Below are 22,980 nucleotides of genomic sequence, written 5' to 3' on the forward strand. Positions count from 1 at the left end.
TTCTTCTCCCTTTGTCTTTTCGCGCTGTAGAGAGCAACGTTGGGGGAGAGGACGACGCCGAAGATAAAGAAGCACAAACACAAGCGTGGAGGAGACTGCTAGCGCAGGACGACGAAGCCCTACTCGCGCGACGGGTGCATTTTCTTTCTTTTTAACGAGGACGACGCCGCTGCGCAACGGCCCTATATACTGCATATCGGTGCGCGCTGCGCGGTGTCGGCTTGCCCGTGGCAACGTCGGCGCCGATTGCGTCCCAGAGCCCAGCGTGCGCGCGCGCCCATTCCAGACACCGGAACGCGAGCGTACGCGCAACGCATAGACGGATCGCGCTTTCGCCCGTCGCTCCACCACCAGCAGCAGCAGCAGCAAAAGCGTGCCAGCAATCCCAGATCGCGTGTCGCAGGCTGTGTCCCCCGTCGCCCCCTTTTCGCAGCTGCCCGTTCGTCGTGCGAATTACCCTTCCGTCGATCGCTCCCCGTCTGGAACCCGTCTGTCTGGCCATGTGGCCGCGAACAATGGAGCGTTCCCAGCCGAGTCACTCGGTGCTGACGGGACAGACGCCCGAGGAAAACGAGAAGAGGCACCTGATTATGCGACCGCGACATTAGATCCGCGTCAAACGCCGCAGACGCTCTGGGCGACAAGCGATGCGGCGGAGCCGACGGACTGCTCTCAAGGGCATCGCCAAGGGCAACTGCTCTTTGAATTGCGGACCGAAGTTAGACGCGTTCGAAATTCATCAACCGCGCAGCAAGGCAGGTGCAATGAAGTGGCGATAAGCGAATCGGGGCTACAAGAAATACGCGTACATAATAATAAATTCGCGCCATCCTTATAGAGGACCAAATTAATGCTTTCGCCGAGAAGCGCAATCGACGCAGATTGTAACCTTTAATCAACGACAAAGTCGGCGCTCACGTGTAAGGGCGGTATATAGGCGGCAATTTACTGGCGGACCACTTTCTTTAGATGTATGCATTTCTGCAGCGTTTCTGTATGCAACAACAGCGTTTTTCGTCCTCGCAATTCCATATCTTGTTAAGTCATGCGTCTTCATCCATTGTACAATTGTCCTTATTCGCTCCAAAATGTGGACTGTCGATGGCACGTGCGTTCGCGACCCTGGAAACCTGCCGCGCAACAACCACGAAGGAACATAGCACAACGTAAACCGGGCCATCAATTAAGCCGGAAATGTACCACTTTCTGCTAGCCGCGGTCGTAAGGGATGGGATGCATGGTGCGCACGGAAAACATTGCGGATGCGTCGTAGGGATAAGTCGTATAATACCGACGACGCATCCAACAAGCTTATAGAGCACGTTCCCAATAACATTTCCAACGTGGTTCCCGACAAGGCTCCGATCAGTTCGGACAGCCATTTTTCCAACGCACCGTCCGACGGATCGTGTGGTTCTGGCACACACGTGTTACCCACTTTAAATGTATACAGAAGAATAACGCTATTTACATTAAGACTATTTGAACAAAACAAGCTACTCAGCAAAATTTTCGACTAGTTTACAACAGAATTCTAGAAGGTTTCTATACATGGCCTGTGAAGCTAAACTGTAAACCCAACTATGGGCCATCCAGCGAGCTCGAGAGGCGGCCGGGAGACAGGGTCTCTCTACCGCCCCTGGCGCGGCCTAGGCCCAGGCCTCAATCCGCTGCATGGTATCAATAAAGTTGTTTCACTCACTCACTCAACTGTAAAACAGCCAACTTTCCGACGCGTCGTCCGACGGATCTGATGACGTTGACGCACATGTCTACTTTCTAAGGCAAGAGACACGTGTTGCGACGTGGCGATCTGATGCGTCATTGTGAAATTTGTTGAATGCGGTTGTTGGTAAGACGTCCTGCGCACTTTTGAAGCCAACTATTTCACGTTGTCGCCACAAAACCGTAACTCAGCAGAAGCGAGGGCTATCAGGCCTACACACAGACCAAGCAAGGGGGTTCTCATCAGTTATTCGGAAATACTGACATGCGAAACCCTTACTTCGAGACACGAACTGATTATTTACAACAGACGGTGATATAGCCGTTTGCCTCACGCGATATACGGCCAATGAAACGAATTAGAATAGCAGAGATAGTAATGACTATGACAGAACAGTCAGGCACATGTACACTTTTTATTTTTTGCTGCAACGTTCTGTGGAAGTGACATCACTCTTTGATTTTTTGCCTCAAATAAATGAAATGTCCAGGCAGAGAATCTTCATCCACAGTTCGATAGGCTAGCCTAGAAGTACGCGTCGTACAGCACATTAATTCAAAGAAAGACGGATAATCAAGCGTACATGCAAGAAGCACACCAGCAATAAACACCAAGCACACGCTGTAAAACGTAAATGCCACATATATGATCGGTGCATTATGCACGTGAATCAGCGATTTTCACGACGTGATCAAACACGCGCTGCGCTCAGGCAAATCGGAGTCGTTCCTACAGCGCACCCGAACGTCCCATTTTAGGGGGTTACTCGGGGCCTGTTACGCTTAGACGCCTTGCACTTCTTGCACAGACAACTGTGTCACTGAAGTCCAGATGCATCGGATGACGCAAACCCACAAGCCGATCCCGTAACACACGCAGCCTTTGTCTAGCAAAGTTTCAAAGTCACCCCGCGCTGCAAATGCATGTCGCCGTGCCCTTCAGCAGGCTTTCATGTGGCAGGCCTGGCGCCCCGACCGAAATTGATCAGGTATGAAATGCAGACAGAGAAATACATCCACAGAAAGGCAGAGAGCAACACGGGGGCATATGGACAGAAAAGGGAACGGCGTTGCGTGTCGGTCTTCCCCCATCTTGTGCCCCAGTGTTTTGCTACATTCGCTTGACCCCAATTCAATACGACTGACCAACCTGCCTACATCGTCGCCGTCGGCACATAAGGCTCCATCAAATCTCCGCAACACATTTCACCAGGGTGCGACGCACGAGGCATGCCATGCAGGTCCGGTCATGCTCGCATTGGCTTCGAAATTTTTGACAAATACTGTACGTCCGGTGCGCGCAGGTTCTTTACGGAGACCCACCGGTGCGCGCCCGCCTTTCCGCGAAAGCCGAATCACAGCAGCATCTTGGCGAGCAAAGGAAAGAACAGCCCGAAGACGGGGGTGGTGGGGGCACCACACAAACGCCCATTTCTTCTTTTCACCGAGCCGCACCTCCCGCGCATATAGCTCGAGCGTGTCCGGTATATATACGGGCCCTGCCGACCCACCTGCGGCAGCTACCGGAAGCGGGCATTCTCCGCATTCTCGCCCAAGCAGCGGCGCTGCTTCGGAACTGCTGACCAGCAGCAGGCATGCAGCGGCACGCAAGAAGGCGCCGCTCCAGAGACACCGAGGCGCCTTCGGCGAGCGATGGGCGGAGGAGGACTCGGTGGCCAGGGGGTCAACGAGCGTTTTCGAGGGCAACAGCGCAGTACACGGGGAGAGTACGCGCTGGGCTCTCGGCGAGGCAAAGGGGGGGGGGGGGGGGGGGGGGGCAACACGGCGACGACGTCATCATCGGGCGCTCGAACCTTACCAGCGGGGTAGCGATGCCCTCCCTGACAGGACGCAATCACCACCCGCTCCCCGATTCATCCAAGGTCGATGGAAGAAGAGAGATGGGCCTCTTTCGGTCATCTGCCACGAGTCGGGCGGCGCCAGAGTGTGTGGCGCGCCTGTGGTTGACTGCACGCCCGTTCATTTTTCTCTCTCTTTGAAATAGTGGAGGAGCTGTTGTTGTTGTCGTTGCCATTCTTCTTCGCAGCGGTTACGAAACACCGTTGGGCATGAGTGAACGTGCCCGAGCTCGTCTGTGGTGTCTCTCTCTCTCTCTCTCATGGGTCAACGGGCGCCCGGAGAATAAGCCGCGCTTTGTGTCCGCGTACTACCACAAGTCTGCCCCCGTCACTAACCCTTTCTTTCATCGGGACTTCCGAAGGCAGGGGTCAACGCGCCGCAAACAAGCTTTCTCTTTTCACGCTTAATAAGCGCCCGAGAAGCTTTTCAGCCGAACGACGGCAACCGTATGCGCCACTCCTGAATGGGCAGTTCGCCAAAAGGACGAAACAGCGCGCCAATTTGCCGCAGGAGAGAGCTGCCCGGTCACAATGACCGGCCATCGAGGCGAGGCCGTGTCGAGGTGAAGGACAGTTCTTGAGAAGGAGGGCTGCCACGTACGCTGGACGATATCCGGAGACCCGGAGTTAAGCCGGGAGGCTGCGGATGATCCCTTCCCTCCTGCTTGTATACAAACACCGCAGTGGTGCCGAGGAGACCAATTACCGCCAACGGCGCTTAGAATGGCGGAACCGATCCCCCCGCATCTTAAAGACTAATCGGTCACCGGAACTAGGAGTGGACGCGGACGCCGAAGAGAAGCCGACGACAAATAGTATGTATTATAGTTTCGACCCTTGCGCGATTTTTTTTTTTCCTCGCCGAGAAAAGCAGCTACAGAGTCATGCATGTGGGAGACACAATGTGACGTCCCGGGTAAAGTGGTGTCACTGACCGCTCAAGTCACCCCGTCGTCAAAAGGATTGGCGCCTTGGGTGCGACGAGACGCCGATTGTTCGTGTTCAACAGAAGAAGCTTCTAGTTGGAGGGTGAGCCGAGTTTTTCCGAGACCTCTGCCACGCAGCGCACATTTGCTCGTTGTCACTACGCGTCGACGTCATTTATCAATGTTATTAGTTTGTTGTTGTTGAATACATCAAACAAAAGATGCGCGAAGGTAACAGGAGCGGAAACATGCCAGCAACTGCCCACCTTAATGATTCCGACGCCTGCCTCATTCATCTTCGGCTATGGGAAGACACAGAAGAAAGGCGATATGGCGATGAGGACCACAGGTACAAAAGGTGCTACAATGTATCTGCAGAAGTCAGTGGAATCAGTCGAACGCGCTGCTTTGAACAGCACTGTGCGTCGGTCAAGGCAAGCTTTAGCTTGTCGTGTGACTGTCAATATACTTCGTACAAAGTTTACCGCAAATCGAGTTAGGCCGGTGATCAAACGAAGAGGCTCCTTTTCCAGAAATACAGCTTCTGGATGCACTTCGCTGCCCGCTTCTCCTTCGTAGAAGAATCGTTAGGAATCCGCTCCGGAAATGGTGCCGGCAACATACATACCCTGCCTGTTCCTTCTTCAGGCGCTCCAGCGTTATCTTCATCTTCCTGGGGCTGACCTCTAACTCGCCCAGTCACACATGCCTGACTCATCGAAATTCGCCCCGACCGCGTTCAGCGAAGGCGACAGCCAATCAGACGACTCGCGTTCCGGCGAGGGAGATTGTGAACGACACAACTGTCCCTGGCGCATGTTCCAACAAAGCTCCCCCCTCGGTCGACCCCCTGAATGGAGGCAGAACCGGACACAGGCTCCGAGCGTCAGAGAGAGAGTCACTATACACCGCAGGCGCGTCCACCGTGGTGTTTGTTGCGTGCCGGGCGCTTGTCGTAACGTGCCCGAACGCAGAAATGTGGAAGGGGGGGCAGGGAGTAGTAGAAGAGGGGAGGTATTACCTCGCCTCCTCAATACTATAATGCGCCGGGGACCGGTGTTGGTGCGCGCCGAGGAATACGGGGGCGTCTCGGTGGGCGGCGAGAGGCAAGTGAACGCGTGGGTCGTGAAGCGGCGAAAATGCTTTCTCTTTCTTCCGGACCGCCGGTTGCCAGGAATGCGCCCCGGACCCTCCCTCTGCCCCCCTCTTTTCTTTCACCTTCTCCGCTTTACCTGCTCCTTCGACCACAGAGGACTAGAACGGAAAGAAGAGAGAGAGAGAGGGGGGGGGGGGGGGGGGCAGGTAGAAGCAGGACGCACGCGCGCGTCTCGCCGAAGCCAGGTGGCGGACGCGAAGGACACACAATGACGACGATCCCCTCCCCGTCCGCCCCCCATAGCATACGAGCACGTATGTCCTCGTGTTGGAGCATGCCGGTAGCTGCAGAAAGAGCGCGTCGGGGCAATCTATATCCACTCAGTGATGCCCTCGGTAATGGTTTGTATATACGCAAAACGGTGGAGAGGTCAGGCGGCGCTTTCAGCGAATAGCTTTCAAAGTTTAAGTGGCCGCTTTCCAGTTAAAGGAAGCAAAGAAGAAAAAAGTGCTTCAAGGGACACGCAGCTGTGCACGGCCGTGCCCGGTTCCGCACGTCAAGACCTCCACCTAACCGGATCTGTATGCGGCGCAGTCAAAGGCACGGCGAAATCACGTCCGCCAATCAGGAACGAGAACCAGGAGATGAGCTCCTCCACAATCCCGTTGTGCATCTCGTTCGCCTCCTAATCTGTCCGTGATCCACCAGTCCAACCAATGTCGTACAGGGGACGAGACTAGCGGTGGACAGCAGAGACGAGCCCTTCGACCTGTTCTCGCTCCTGATTGGTTGTAAATCCCTGCAGCTTTGACTGCGCGCCTCACTTATTCAGTGAAGCCGAATACGGGTACACCCACGATTGCTGCTAAACAGGGTCCCCGACATTCCAGCTTTTAACACTCTCGGAATGGTCCGGGTAGGGTTCTTACACGTATAAATGATGGGTATTTTTCGCGTCCGGGTACGGCCGGCGTATGAAAAACAAATTGCGGGGCTCCAGTTGCCGCGTAGGCGAGGCCAACGCACAAGCAACTGCACAAGTGAAGAAGGCCCACCCGGAGTGAGACGTCAACACGCCCCTCTTGTTTTTTTTCGAGCACGCGAAGCCGCCCACTGCGACGAAACCGGGGCAACTTTCACGCCGTTCCGTTTCGCTGGGCTTGCACGAGCGAAAACGACTGCACAAGCCCTAATGATTAAAGTGATTCGTTAAGTTGCGTTACGTTCCGTTAATGACTAGTCAGACATGCTTTCGAAGTTGTAGAAAGCTCTATACCACGGACTTCTCACACGTAAAAGGAGGACACTTGCAAGTTCTAGAACACATTTTGGATTTGATACACTAACGCGCTGGTCTCGAATTACTCGACTCGGCGTCATAGAAATCATCGTGATGACGTGACATACAGCAAACTTGCTGACATGGCATCACAATATGGCTAGGTGTGATGACGTTGCTCACAAAACGAAATAGTAAGGATGAGGTGAGCGTTTCTTCTGGCTGCGATCGCGTGTGGCTGCCGCGCAGTGTTCGCAGTAACGGAGCGAGCTCCGCTGCATCATGACGTCATGTCTCATCGACCTCGTCAGTGCCAAAACGGAAACTGGTTCGTAGAAACGTGTAAATATGAGAAATACCTCGTCAGTAGTTGTTTATGCGATGCGGATAATTATACTCGAGTAAACACGAAAAAAACGTACGGCATGTTTATACCATATACTAGCATATCTGTAAAATTAAACTTGGCTCGTCTCCCCGCTCTGAGTGGACGGTTGTCTGGCCGAGTGAACGGCGCCGATCCCGGAGACGATGCAAACAAAACTGGACAGGTCTCGGCTACAGTGTAATCGCAAAGATGCTGACATGGTGGGTCGGTCCTGGTTCCAGTGCACGATATTTGTGCTGGCGAGCGCTTTAGTCGGGTATGTAATGCGGGCCAATCCCAGAGGCAGTGCCAAGTGACAGCCATTTGCACGTTTCGTAGCATTTAACCGATACAGCCAACCAATTAGTGTCCTACAACAAGAGAAAGAGAGACGCATTTATTATTATATAAAAGCTGGGAGGTCAGCATGAATCAAAGTTCTGACCTGTTACTTATAATTGAGGTAGGGAAATTGGTGTAAGAGAGAGAGAGAGAGAACAAGAAGTACTGATTCTGGGGACGAATACGGTGGTGAATGAACTTGACACAACGAAGACTCTTCAAGCTCCCAAATACAGACGACTCCCTCGCAGGAATTCGATGAGAGCCTATTGAATATCACGCCGACGACAAGAGGCCGGTCAATGTCCCGACAGAACCTTTTTCCGGACAAAAGTTGATTGTTTAACATGGACAAATGTTGTGCCAACGAGTGTCCTTGCACGGCATATCGCCCGGACATGTGAACACTATATGTATACGTGGTCTGCAGCGCAACACCATATCTCAGCAGCTCTATGTGGAAGCCGGCACTATCACTTCGACACTCGTCGTCCGGCTGACTTTGCCGTTTATTGATAAATGCTCACCGGCGCTAAGCATTCTATAGACACGTACAGCTAGGCGATGGCCAGACCTTTTTTTTTTTTTTTTTTTTTTTTTTCAGGACGCCATCTAAATTCGCAGTCGTTATCCCTCTAAACCAAGTACCTTCCTCCATAAATGACTTCAGTAATGAGCGGACGCCGTGACCTCCACAGAATTGAGTACTTGAAGACATATGTCGGTCTCTCGCTTTCATAATGTAATCTTAAGGTAGATGCTGGAAAGCGCTGCAGCATGTATAGTTCCAACGCAGATTTGATATTCTTTTTTTTTAATCATAATGTATTTCAATGCCTGCGACATGATAAGAACATGCCTATAGCACGTGTTTGCAAATGTTCCTTCTTTCTCACTCCATCAATCTAACTGCCATACATACGTGTAAGTGCGCCGGCATTTGCGTGTGTAATGATTTATTATGCTCCCTCACGTATGTCCATTATTAATTACACTAATTTAGTAGTCAGTCCCTTCTTCCCTTTGCGTAGCAAAGGCACACGCCGCTCTTCCTTCGAAGCGCCGCGTAGCTGCAGCTTTCCTAATGTGCAGTCGTGCTTTTTTTTTTTTCTTTTTCTTTTTTATTTTAGCCCGTAGAACAAGCCGATGTTCCTGTCGCTGTCCTACCAGTACTGTCTCTTCACCGTTACGCTAACGGTATAAAAAGAGGCGCCGTCGAAAGTGAGTGGGCGGTGCGTTTTCATTCTTTATTTTTTTTTCTCATTATTCTGGTCTGGACCCCAGCCGGCACTGTCATCATCGTCGGACCGTGACGCAAAGAGGTGAAGGAAACCAACTTGTCCCCGAGACGAGGAAACACAGAACGAAACGAGGAAAATACGTATACAGTCAAAAGAGGACCGAGAGGTCGACAGGGGCAGCAGCTCCAAGAGCGCGCCGGTTCTTATGGTGAAGGCGAATGAAGGGTATATACGGTGAAAAAAAGAAAGCAGGTAAAGACCAGGATCAAATAAAACAAGAAGTACCGGCGCCTCGTATACTTTGAGACGGCAGACGCGTGCAAACGAAAAGACGGAAGAAAACCCGACGACCCTGCGCCCACTAACGTTTTGTCGGCGTCAGTCGTTGAGAGCATGTATACGTGACTTCAGACTAGTTCTCGACGTGTTCGATATTACATACGTTTGACCTGGTTGCCCAAACGAGCCCGCCGCAAGCAGCCCGTACAGGGGGGGCCGAGATATGTCGGGAATAGAAACGGCACAACGAACGCCAGTGTGACCCGCACTCTCGGGAAAGATAAAGAAATAAAGAAAAAAAAATCACCGACGCAGTTACTGAAAGGTTAGTAAGCGGCACCCAACATCGCAGTTTGCAGCACGTCATCCGTAAAGCACAGACCGAAGCAGCGAGCGATCGAGTACGTCGCACTGATGCACTCAGCTATAGTTGTTGAGTTGTCTACATTTTTTTTTTTTTTTTGTCAGACACTTGGTGCGTTTCACTGACAATGCTCATGTTGCACCGTAAGTCTGAAAACATAAGTTGCAGAAAGAGTCGGATATGCAAACAGTATAAAGGTAAATTAGGGAACGAAACGCACTGCCTCAGCACCGCGGCAATGACCTGTTAGTAAAATTACGTTAAGTAGAACTAGCAAACGAAAGCTACTTTTTCCTTTAAATGAGGACTGCCATACGTCGACAATGAAGGAGAGAATAGCGTCCGAGGAAGTTGCTTGGAGAAGGCGTGCGTGACCGCAAGACGACAACAACAACCCACAGGTCCGTGCCACAGCTCTTTCTCTCCCACACAAGTTGCATTAAAACACAGTTGCAGAGTTTCCTACTAAAATAGTTTACTCGTAGTTTCCAACTATGATACTAGTTTCTTACTAAAAAAAGTACTATACTCGTAGTTTTCTCCGCAACAGCAAGGCTAATAAATTAGTCTCCTGCCACATGCGTAATCGTTGCCAACGTTCGCATTCATAACGCAATCTGTTGTTGAAAATGACCAAGTTGCCATGTTACAAAGACGTTTGAAACCATGGAAGACGACGTTTAGGCAAACCTGTCCACGTACTAATCACCATTCCTGTGCTGGCAGAACCGCCCTCCTCCCAGCGCCCCTATAGGTGATGATGATGATGATGACGATCTCTACTGACATCGCCCTTGAAAAGGAGAGGCGACAACTAGTCCCCTAGACTGCTTACTTACACATATTGCAGTCTAGCATTATGCCTGTGCCACGCTTTATATTCTCCAGCTCTCTTCATTAAAACCGCTATCTCTATGTTGAACAGTCACCCACGCCCGCAACGAACTCGGCACCATCTGCTCACTGCTTCTTCTCCACCAGTAGATCTAAACGTCTGTCGCGCTTAACTCGACAGCTGTCCAGTCATTATTTCCATCCGTATTGAATCCCAAAGCTTCTTGGACGGCGGACGTCCCTTACGGCTCTTCGCATTTCATCACAATGTGCTGAATCCTCGCCAGACTCTTGCTGCAGCAGAGACGTGCCTCGTCCCGTGGCCAATATTTGCTCTGGTATGTTTGTTTGCTTTTTTTCTCCCCAGGTAGACAGTTCAGGCCTCAAATAGCAAGACACTGCCCCCTTTGTGTTATTGTAAAAATTTCCATCTCCAGGATTTTTGGTTGCCGTTATTGTAAACCTCCGCGGACTTTTTTTTGTTTCTTTCGCACCGCAATTTCCCCCCATCTCCGATTCTCTCACTTTCTGTTCGACGACTCGGATTCGCCTACTTGTACCCTGTATATATTGGACCCAATTACCCTGTACTTGGTTGCCAACTTTCTTGACTTCTTCCTCCCTTTCGTGTCCACGGACGCCTTTAAGGTACAGATATGCGTGCACATCACGCCACTAGCGAGCTTCGTAGCGACTGAGCTGGCAGGCATATCGGCTTCCGGTGTGGCGAGGGTGGAGATGAGGGCTTGTTGGCGCCTGTAATATTGCTGCACGCGCGCGCATCGCCAAAAGGGGGAAGGAAGCGTTCGCTAATCGGAGCCCCGTCGGGTTCACGCGCACAAAGCCACCGCTCGGAAAAACAATGCGCATACGGCTCGCGTTGCCGCTCGCGCAGCGGCGTCTCTCCCACGCCGCTCCGGTGGCTACGGTCGTCCTCCTGGTCGTCACCGAGCGTATCGGAGGAGGCTCGACAACCGAGGTGGACGCGACACGTGAGTGACCCGGGAAACATCCGAGCGCATATATAGTATGTGGGACAACGGCGTGCACAACAAGGCTCTCGGATTCGGTATATGCCGGTGTACGGATGCGCGCATGCGCAGAGAGGACCTCGGCAACAGAGAGTGTGGCGCATGATGCGTGCGCCACAGTCTCGTTGCTCATCATTCGTGCGCTAATTGTTTTGCGCCTGGCACAGAAAAGAGTGAGAAGAAGATAGAAAAAAGAAAGGAGAGAAACAATGAAATGAAGGAGAGGGAGAGAAAGAAAGAGAGAGAGAAAAAAAAGGAAGGAAGTGGCGCGGGGAACGAGTGTGTACGACTTATCCGGGAGAATAACCGACACTTACACTTAGTTTCGGTTTAAAAGCTGAGAGTACAGTCGGTCACAGAAGATTTCGGGACACGGGTTCCACGAAGAATTTGCATTGCTGCTCTGTTAAGGTGGCGGTTCCACTCCGGCGGCAGGAGCCCCCCGTTTTCAGTACTTTTGGAGCAACCGTGGCGGCTCTTCTACTTAGGATATAAAGTTGCCGTACATACAAAAAAGCCCAATTCTTGTAGATTGCAACTATATATAATATAACGAAATCGATTATTGTGATTTAGAAATAAATGTTCGAGAACAAGCACGAGTTACATGGTTTTCGCGAACTGTGTCTCAGTTGTGACCGCATTTAGAAGAAACTACCGCATTTACTGCATTGCGGCTTGATCTGTATCTTTAAGACATATTTATCTATTTCCTAGACGCAGCAAAATAATATAGAATTTTTAATTTTCGGATAATTTGCTCTTGAATATTGGCAAGATATCGCAACTTCTGTTGTAAACAGCCCGCCAACTACACGCTCAAGGAAGCTAAATTTTGGATAAATTAGACTTCAAGGGAATTTCATTCGTGTACCTTTATTAGCTTTAAACCGCGGTTTCGTAGCATTTTCAGTACCTTACCGCAAAAAAAAGGGCAAAAGTAGGACCAGAATTCTAAATATTGCTTAATTGCGGTTGCATTATTAGGAAAACTAATAAAGGCACATGAATGAAATTTTCCGTCGTAAACCATGGAAATTCCTTGAATTCTAATTTATCCAAACTTGAGCTTCCATGAGCGTGTAGTTGCCGGGCTGTTTACAACAGGAGTTGCGATATTTGGCAATCTTCAAAAGCAATTTATCCAAAAAGTAAAAATTCAACATTACTTTGCTGCAACATTATTTTGCCGGAACACGGGCAGTGGCCATGATACAGCCACTGATACAGCCACGGCCCGTGTTCCGAGATTTTAGCAGAGATACAGCTCCGAGATTTGAGCACCCCCGCTGGTTTCCCAGCAGGCGCGCGCAAATCTCGGGAGCCATATATGGGCCAAACAAGGGTTTCACTACAGCGAATCATGTCGCTAGTGTCTAGCGAGCTGTAAATGTGAGGATTTAGCCGGGGTGAGAATGATTGTCAGTAACAAGTTACATGCCCAAAGTAATTTTTTCCTTATGTCTACAAATGGCTTTGTGTGACTCGGCAAGCCATTGGTAATGTTCGAGAAAGCGTTGCTTTGTCAATGCAACGATTCGCAATGATTGTGTGATATGCCTCGCTGTGATTAGAAAAAACTACGACTGCTCCAAAATTTAGAGCAGCGGAAAAAAAACCCCTTAACAAATGACGCCGCGACAGCTTCCGAAGCCACGTGGCCCGAAAATTACACAAAATACACGTATGCTGCCCACCGTTGCCACAGCGGCCGAACGATCGGCGCGCTACAGTTGCCCCTGGTGACTTTTGCAGGAAACTCCGCGCGCTACGTAACGAAGAGGAGGTTCTTCGCAAACAGGAGGGGGTGACAGCATTCTCCGCGACATCCGCGCAAACATGCGTCGCGAGAGCGACCACGCATGCCGCGGCTAACGTTTTTCCCCACACTCGCCGGCGTCCACTCGAGCGGTCTTTTGTCTCTGCAACCCGCAGGGCGCCAACTGTAGACCATGCTCGAATGTATTGTAGCGCGGGGGGGGAGGGGACCCGCCAGTTTAGACACAAAGGATTCAGAGACATTCATTATCAAGTTGTAAACAATGACAAATCGCGCGAGAAAAAAAAAAAGGAAGGGACAGGGACGGGGAGCTACCGCCGTTATCTCTGTCACGACCTTATCGGGCGGCGGCGCGTGAAACGTTATCTGCGCACTCCTCGGCAATCGCGGACAGCGTTCGGCCAAGTCCCCAATCAAAGACGACCCATTGAAGCTGCCGCCGTCTAGCCCAAGGGTAGAAAAGCACTGAGGGGAAAAAAAAAAAAAACGGGGGGGGGGGGGGGAGAGGGTTGGGTGAAGAGGAGTCGGAAAGCTGCGCTGGCTGGCGCTGTTCTCGCCAGAGCAGGCGCACTTCGTCGATCGCACCGTGGATCGGCCAGGAAAATAATCAACGCCGCGCGAGCGGCAAGACGAGCGCCATCACGGAAAAGCATGCACGTGGCGCGAGCCACGTCTGTCTGCTTTCCTCCGCCAGACGAAACAAAGACGGCGGGCTGCACGCAGCCGAGCCAAGATGAAGAAAAAAATAAAAAATGAAAGCAAGCGAAATCAAGGGCTAAAAGAGAAATTGAAGGGCGCATGGAGCATGTATACCTTGCAGGCGCAAGGCCCCCAGGGGGGTTTGTTCGCTGCGCGTCTTGGATACAGGTATTTTCAGCTGCGATGGATGGACAGGCAGCACTGCCGCGTTTCCTAAAGATGCTCCGTGTCGACGATTGATTTGGAGTATCGCTCCGCAACTATAAATACGTAGGATATATAGCTACGAGGTGTATATGCCTTAAGTGAAAGACGGGCTATCGGTAATGCATACATCCGACCACATCGGATTCCTTCATCAACCTGCGTCGATATGGACTCCGCACACAAGGCAGGGCGGCGCGTTCTTGCATTCCACTTGATCTGAACACCACTGCAGCGAAGCCGAGTGCATGACTACAGAATACTTTAAAATCGTCTACATAATATCAGAGCTCGCGAAGTGCCGACATACCGAGTATCGTTCAGTGCACATAGTGAGACTTTTTTTTTTTTCTTTCAAGGCATCGCATATACAAACGCTGCAGTGAGTATACCACCGGTTTAGGGTGCCCTTCGTCGCTGTCCGCGCATGTGGCTTCTTACCCGATTGGTTTGGGGCATGGTATATCGCGCCATTAGAAAAAAGAAAAAAAAGGAGAATCTCGCTCAACATCCCATCCTCCCAGTTTTGTCTCGCACGTACAAACCGGGCAAGAGCTTCTTGTGTTTCCTTCACCGCCACGCGGTATGGTACCGGCTGCAAAGAAGCACGTTTCCCGCATTCCGCGCCGCGACGACTGGGGTGGGGGGACGAGAATTAATGCCGCCTGGCGGCAGAAAAGAGCAGTTCCGCGCGCCGTGCATGTTCCCTGACCGGTCAGAACGAGTTACCGCCGTACATAACCCGTTGTTTCTCTTATATATTTCTTTTTTTTTTTCTTCCCCCTGGCTTCCTACGCGGGAAGCCCATCCTCGCCGTAATTCGGACTGCGCAACCAACTCACGTGCCCCGCTTGCATTTCGGGCTCCCGTCCGACAACGAGCCGGTAAAGTCGCTCGAGCGGCGCGATTTCCTCTCTTTATCGCTGCCGTTTCTCTGTTGCTGTGCCTCCCGCGCTTACCCTCCACCTCTTCGTTTGGTTTCTTTTTTCGTTTTCTTTCCTCTTCCTTCCCTGATTCTGCCGCTTATGTATACAGACACGTGGTGGCCGCGGAAGCTGCCGGCAGAAGCGCGAGTCGTCTGCTCCCGCAGAAAAAAACCGTCTGCTTGGCCGACCGACGGCGAACAGACGAAACGCAGAGGCGCACGCCTGCGTTCGCCCTCTCGCCCCAGCGGCGCGGAGGTAAGAGACGCGACGCTAAACGCTAACTTACGGTGGAAAGGAGACGGGGAAAGAAAAAAGAAATACCAAACGAACACGAGACGCGGCCCCTGTTGCCCTTGAAGCAGGGGTTTGCTCCGCTTTTATTTGTGATTAGCATTTCGTGTCCGTTCGTGCGGACGCAAAGAGGAACTGTAGTGCCGCTCACCTTGTTTACCCTAGAAGCACACATAGGCGCGCAGACGTACGCACACACAAAAGTTATATAAGCGACAAGCGAAGCTGCCGTTACGTAACGTGGGTGCAAGACCATTCGCACGACGTCCCCTCCATAGGGTAACAAACGTAGACGGTGGGGTTCAGCGGTTCCTGAGCAACCGTTCTGGCGAAGAAAACGTAATCGGTTAGAAAGAGGGAATACACGAAATAACCTCTTCTAACACCGGCGCGACAGGAGGCCATCATTTGTCTTGCAAGCGAGTCAAACGCTCCTTCATGGCAGCCATAGCGGTTCGCGCGTGCTCTTGCCAAAACAAATGCACCGGGGTTCTCTCGGTCCGAAAACTTGCTTCCCTCAGCGCTCGCTGTACGTAGACGCGTTTGTTTAGGCCCGCGCACCGCAGTTCAGTTTACGGATGTTCACGACAACGTGTGCAGGAAGTGGCCATTAACGTATTTTCTCTCCGACGGCTCGCGTATATTTTGGCAGGATGTTCGACCCTCCATCCACGTCTGCAATACCAGCAGGAATCTCCACTTTGCTTTCCTTATGAATTCAACCTTGCCCCTGGTAGGCTGTCTCGAGACGTTAAGAGCTCGAGCTGCCAGCGCTGATCAGATGGACTGCACGCATGCATCCGCTGTATCGGGTATTTCGCTTTTTTTGTCTGACTACCGAACGTTTGCCTTTCAAGGCGACCACTCGCCGGCATGCAATAAACAGCAGCAGCCAGTTTCCCAACGCCCACACGGTCGAAGCAGGCTCTCGGGAGTAATGAACGTCCGGGCTTCTTCGCGACCGTATCTCAACGCAGGGGACACGGGGACAACAACAGAGAGCAATCGAATGTGACCGGCGCTGAGAAGTTATGCAGGCAACGCTGCTTGCAGCGACCGCAGCGTGCTTATACAATGTATAGACGCAGCAGGGTTCACGCCCGTACTTTTCCCGCAAAGCAACGAGTGGCGCGCTTTACGAAAAGCTGCGCGCGGGCAAAGCGAGATCGATGAGGGTCAATAATGATTCTAAGCGAGGTCTTTGCCCTCCTCTCGAAGCAGCAGTTGGTCTGAGGGAGCTGCGCCGTCATCGAACACCGCGCGCATATAAGTTTAGACGGCGTCGAATTCTTCGCCGAGACGCGAACGTAGCTGAGAGGATATAGTTAAGTGTGAACTTTACAAGCGAAATAGTTCATGGACCGTTTGCTTTTAACACACCCGAGCCGAGACAATGCAGGTATACGAACTTACTGAAATTTCCAATCTGGCGGTAGTGTGCGTGCATTCGGTGCTCTGTGCACGATGTCTACACCTGCGATAGGAAATTACAGCGTTTGCACTGGATTGCGAATCAGTGTGTGCGTCATATGAGACTCCGAGATGCGTAATCGCATGAACATTTACTTGCGACAGCAAGTTCCCAATGACTGTGCTAGTTCCTGTCATTGTTTGAAGTCTCCTGTGTGTCATATGCTTCATAACGCAAATATATATATATATATATATATATATATATATATATAGCGTCCCAATAGAGAGATTTAGATTAGGGGGCCCCAACGCTTATGTCGTCCTAATCTAAAGCTCTCCAATAGCCGCACAATCACCGGGACGAAGGGCATTGCCCGGGGAAGAGGGAGAGAGAGAGAAGGAAAGGCAGCAAGGTTAACCAGACTAGTCCAGTTTGCTACCCCACACTTGGGGAGGGGGAGTGAAAGAAACAGAGACAGATTTGGAACTAGCAACGGGTATCGTATGCCTTTGTCATAATTTGATGAAAAGAAAAGAATAAATGTAGTCAGCAAAATGCAGCTGGCAGGCTCAGTAGCGCGAAGCGAGGCACAAAAAAGTGAGAGAGAGAGAGAGAGAGAGAGAGAGAAAAAATTTGACTCAATAAGTTGCGTCGCGGAGCGAAGCGGCGAAGACGCACAGTAAACACATTCCACGCGGACGGATGCGGGTTATCGTGCGAAGACGCGCGTCGTCTTATGAATGTTTTATGAGTTTTTTTGTGAAATGGCTCGTTGTTCGGCGGAGACTTGGAACGGGGCATGCAGGGGCGAACGGGACCGGGTTGGAACAGGTTCGGTTTCATGCCCCCCCCCCCCCTCCCCCCCGCTAACGCCGAGCGGGATCGACACGCACCAACGGTCGCACGTTAATTCCGCGACGCCGAAAATGTCGCGGTTCATGCAAGCTGGCGGTGGTGCGACATGCATTGCGACAGTTGCGGTTTAGCAGTGCACGTGACTCTGGCGTCTCAGTGACATGCCGAAATTGAGCAATGTGCAAGACACTCCACTCCCTTCGATACTTTCGTCACCGACACAACCTTTAAGGAAGTCAACATCCGCGACGGAATGTGGGAGACCATGCAGAATAAAGAAAGAGAAACAAAATGCCTTCTTGTAAGCGACTGGCACATATATGCAAAAATGATCCACTTACTATACGAAAACTATATTCGGAATGAGGTTATAAGAGCACCAATTTTCTAACGAGAGTCAAACAAGACAACAATAGAAAATTGGCACAAGACTTCTAATCGACGTGAGTGCATCTGTATAAACGGCGTACTTGGTCAAATGTACTGACATATACGCGTATATATATATATATATATATATATATATATATATATATATATATATATACAGTTTCATCGAGCGAGAATATGTTACTATCACTGCAACTGTTGGCAGTACAGGTGGCAACATGCTAACATACCGAAATACGCGTATTTCGGTATGCATGCGCACCTTTGTACCCGACGGAAGAGGTAAGCGTGGTAAACTTGATAAAAAGTTTCGGCTGACAAATTTGACAAATTTTGATTACTGCCTGAAAGCGCAACTCACGCGATGCCTCAGCAACTGATCGTATATGGCTGTGTAGCCGCGCGAATGCTGGGGCGGCAGCACGTCGAAGACTCTCCGGAATGCGCGCGACACACGCATACACCTGCGATACACAACGCAAAGGCATGCCCAGAGAGCGCTTCGAAAACGGCTTGGTGAGAGTTGCGCGATTGCAATGTTGCGCTAAAAAAAAGTCACAAAAGATGAGACTGAGCTGTATGCCAGCGAAAAATAGAGGCTGCAACACGTAGTCGGTTGGGCACTGCATAGCTGACAGAGCGAGGTTTCAAATGGCCAGCTATTTATAGCGCGCAGAAGCGGTTGATGAGGCAAGGAGAACCGCTACGGGCGTGTAATACAATTGCACGCAAAAATCGTTTACTTACTCATTTTGTGTGCGTGTGTGAGCTTGTTTGCTTGTTTGTTTAACGGGTGTCGTCCTGTTTTCAATTTCACAAGTTTTAGACTGCGAAAATTGTGCTACATTTCGAACAGTTACATTTTACACGCAGTCACTAGTTATTAAAATGTACATAATACACGAACATTTCAACTACGAAATAACCAGCATGGAAAAAAAAAGGGTACCGGCAATGACGCGCACGCGGAGGATAGAAGGAACAGAAAATGCCAGTGGTAAACCAGTCAAATAAATAGCTCACTTTGGTATAGCCGGATATTGGTGGTGCCCACCCGCTCAAACCTACGTGAACACGGGCGCCCGTATCTGGTCGCCTGGCTAACCTTGCCCTTGATTGAAACGATTTCGCATCGATAGCGTTCCTTGCTCGCTGTCTCAGTCTTTTAAATGGACACTAAAAGAAAAAAAACGATTTCTTCTGTATCAGTAGATTACCCTTTCACAACACCAAAACACCACTCTTACCGCGAGAAGCCGTTTGGTAAGCCAGAAAGAAACGAAAAACATAGAGGCGAGTGGCGACTCCACCTTGAAGTTCCCGCCCCAGCTCACCGTGACGTCATGGATTTTGACAGCGTCTTCTAGGTCCTAGTTAATTCTTTGGCGGTAAAGATTGACTACATTGTATTCTAAACAAGCCCAAGACTGAATGTGGGAATTTCCATGAACTTTTACTGAGCCAACGAGTCCCAAATACGAAAAGTTACTTTAGAAGTCCTGACGTCACACTGAAGGGCTGACGTTGGGGTTTCCGCGCGAAATTCGAAAAAATTAACTTTAAGCTTCATTTTCTCTTCTAATAATTGACTTATTGCAGTGTATTTAACGACAGCAGAGCTTTCGAAGAATACTTTATCAGTATAAGTTGATTAATTTTTTTTGCTTTAATGTCCCTTTAGGAAGCTTATACCCTTTGAAGAACGAGCCAGTATAGCTTTCAGATCGCTAATCATCATCATCATCATGAGCCTATATTTATGTCTGCTGCAGGACGAAGGCCTCTCCCTGCGATCTCCAATGCTGTCTTGCGCCAGCTGATTCCAACTTACGCCTGCAAATTTCCTAACTTCATCACCCCACCTAGTTTTCCGCCATCCTCGACTGTACTTCCCTTCTCTTGGTATCTATTCTCTGTTCGCCAATAGGTGGTGTCCAAATCCACGCACCAGCGACCGTTGCCCCCACTGAGTAACAGAAACAGATCTCGAAGGCCGTGTTTTTGTAGGCTGCTTACGTCGCAAGTGATTGCGGAGCCGGAAACGCGTCATAGCCGCCATGTTTCAGACATCACCGATTGCGTTTTGCTTTCTTTACTGTTTATGCCATTTGGTAGCATTAGAGACGAGGAGCAAGAAAAATAGGTGCCCCATGCAAACTGTTCATCTCCTATAGTTTTCTTTTCTAACCTTTTAGAGAGGTTCCAGGCAGGTGTTGCTGCGTTCCTTATAGGCGCTAAATTTTATGTTTACACCTAATAATAATAATAATAATAATAATAATAATAATAATAATAATAATAATAATAATAATAATAATAATAATAATAATAATATATTAAGCCAAACAATAAAAAGAAAGACGACCTTGCAGCAATTTTAAAAGTTCAATTAATTGTATACGATATGATTACTCAAGAACTGACTTTATATACTCCTTCCTGATTTAGTTTTTCTCACATTTTGGTTTCACTTCTGTATCAATTTTTCTTATCGTTTTCATCAACTGCCCCATTATAGGCACTTGCACTATAGTGCGCCTATCGTGCATTGTTTGGGGCTCATAGTCAGCACGCAACAGCAGCAAACGTATAGCGCATGTCAGTCATGCGACCCTGCAATCATACGAACTTCGATCGGGACACGATCGATGCCCGTGATAAACATGCATTCGCGGCACCTAGAATGCAGATAGTCCACAGATGCGGCCGTGCGAGCAGTAGCCGACTTTTCCTTCTACAGTACAACGCATTCCTTCAAAAACCCACTCCTCCGCTTTTCCTTTTTGTTTCTCGACTCGACCTCAGTATAATGCCGGGACGCCGCTATTATCAAAATCCCTCACGGAACGGCTCATAAAAATTGGCGGTCGCTTTAATCGGCCACTTAAAAGAAAATGAGCGCCCTCGAATACTTACAGTCGTGGCGCCCAGCGTCATTGAAATGCGAAAGAGGTGCCTTTCTCTCTCTCTCTCTCTCTCCTTCTCCGCAGCGGGACCAACTGCGGCCGCCAAGGAGAGAAGCGACACCCGACATTAAGCCACTCGGCTAACGCCAAGCATCGCGCCGAAGTGCTGCTGCATGCAAGTATATTACTGCGGCGCGCTTGCAGGGCCGACCAGTGTCGCGACCTTGACACCGTCGCCGTGCACGCAGATATTTATACAGGCTCGCATCGTCCAATGGGAATAAGCCGCTCGCAGCGCATCGCTGCGGGCGCATGCCGTATGCCCTGTTCCCGTCTTGGCGCTATTTAACTTTCTGTGTACACTAAATATGTGCACGGTCACCAAACAAAGCGTATTTCAGGCGCATCTTCTTCAGCGACGGTGCGTCTGCTTCGGAAGACGGGAGCGCCGGGCAATTTCCGCGCTGTTAATTGAGGCCGAATTGCATTCCTCGCGGTTAACTGTCTGGAACGCCCCGAGTGCAAGCAATATGGGACGCATTTACGAAGTATATACTCGTGCGGCGCAACCACATGGGGCGTATTTCCGGCGCCTCGGCGCGTCCAAGCTTGAGCAGCGCGATGGCAGCGCGCGCTGATTTTACAGGTATAGCTTTAGGAACAGCGTCGACAGCAGGGGGCGGGGGGGGGGAGGGGTAGAGGGGGGGGGGTGGTGCTCAAGAAACCTAAACCCCTTTGTACGTCTTTTGCGTTCCTTTGTACGTTTGCCCGATAGCGTCCCCAAACTTTACGGCCACTATTTACACAACTCGCCAATGTTAGACTAAATGCATCTTCAACGTAACTATACCGGCCTTGACAAAGACAAGTTACGTCGTCTAAACGTTGGCTTCATACCTGCAGGGGCCAGCGATGCCCCGAAATACAAATACACAGTCATCGGAAAAGCGTTAGATATGGCTGCGGTTTCACGGAAAGGCGTCGCCGAGCGTAATCACTTATCAGTTCAGTGTCCATATATATATTTCCTTTCAGCGGCAGCGGTAGAGATAAACGCGACGGGGATTACTACGCGGCCATAACGCAGCGAAGTGTGGACGCGCCGACGCCGAAAATACGTCGGAAATGCGCTCCATGTGGTTGCCGCTATTGAGTCAGGCCCCGAACATCGCGTCGCGCGAGATATCGACAACGCGCGAAAATGCAGTTACATATATATGATTGTCGTAACGAGCGTATAGCGGGAAACACAACAGTGGATGACTACAGGTTAATTTAGACCTCGTGTGTTTTCCTAACGCGCTACCGAATATCAATACACCAGCGATTTCACATCGCGTTCCCCGTCAGAGTGTATACCCGCCACGGCTGGAACTCACGACCACGGCTCAGCACCAAGACCCCATAGCCACGCACTGACGGCCACCGCCGCCCATACATTCCCAAAGCAAATGTTCGCTTGATGCGTTATGACGTAGCTCCCAGCAAAATTCAGATAAAGAGCATGCAATGTCTGCAGCGCAGTCACCACTGGCGACCACGGAAACATGACGTATAGGTCTCCGCGGTTGCCAATATACAGCTTCCCACAAAAATTACTACAGGAAATTCTGGCGGTGCGACCATGCAGTTACCATGCATGGAACGATGGTTGGTACATAAATTTACTCTACAGTCTTCGAGCTCGTGGCTTCAAACGACTTTCTGGCATTGTTTTTTTTTAATGCTTTATCTTGTTATATTTCGCAGCACTAATATTCTTTTAAACGTAGCAATGCCTTTAGCCAATGAACACATGCGTACTCATTGCCAGCTGTTGCATTTATAACGCAATATGTCGTTGAACACAATCAGTTCACGAAGCCACAAAGCAGTTCGGATTCATAAAGGAAGCAGTTATTTATAAATCCACGTACTAGTTAACCAGCACTCCATGCTGACGCGCTTAACCGCCCCGCTTGCCGCTTCCATCGACACTATAGCACCAAAGCACCCTCCAGTAATACTTGTGGGAAACTCGACGTACACATATATATATATATATATATATATATATATATATATATATATATATATATATATAGCGGCGTGACAAGCTCATTGGCCGAGTCGACAGTGGCGCTCTAACATAAAGAGAAAACGCACGAGTCAAGCTGCTTCCGCGCGGAGTGA

At 50.2% G+C, this 22,980-nt stretch overlaps 1 protein-coding gene across 1 annotated transcript in view; it reads right to left on the reverse strand.

The window, feature by feature from the left end:
• Positions 1 to 22,980, reverse strand: part of LOC119441666 (glypican-5-like) — a 117,831-nt gene that overhangs the window by 77,113 nt on the left and 17,738 nt on the right.

The sequence above is a fragment of the Dermacentor silvarum genome, chromosome 2 (assembly GCF_013339745.2).
Source record: "Dermacentor silvarum isolate Dsil-2018 chromosome 2, BIME_Dsil_1.4, whole genome shotgun sequence".
In the NCBI taxonomy this organism is placed as follows: Eukaryota; Metazoa; Arthropoda; class Arachnida; order Ixodida; family Ixodidae; genus Dermacentor; species Dermacentor silvarum.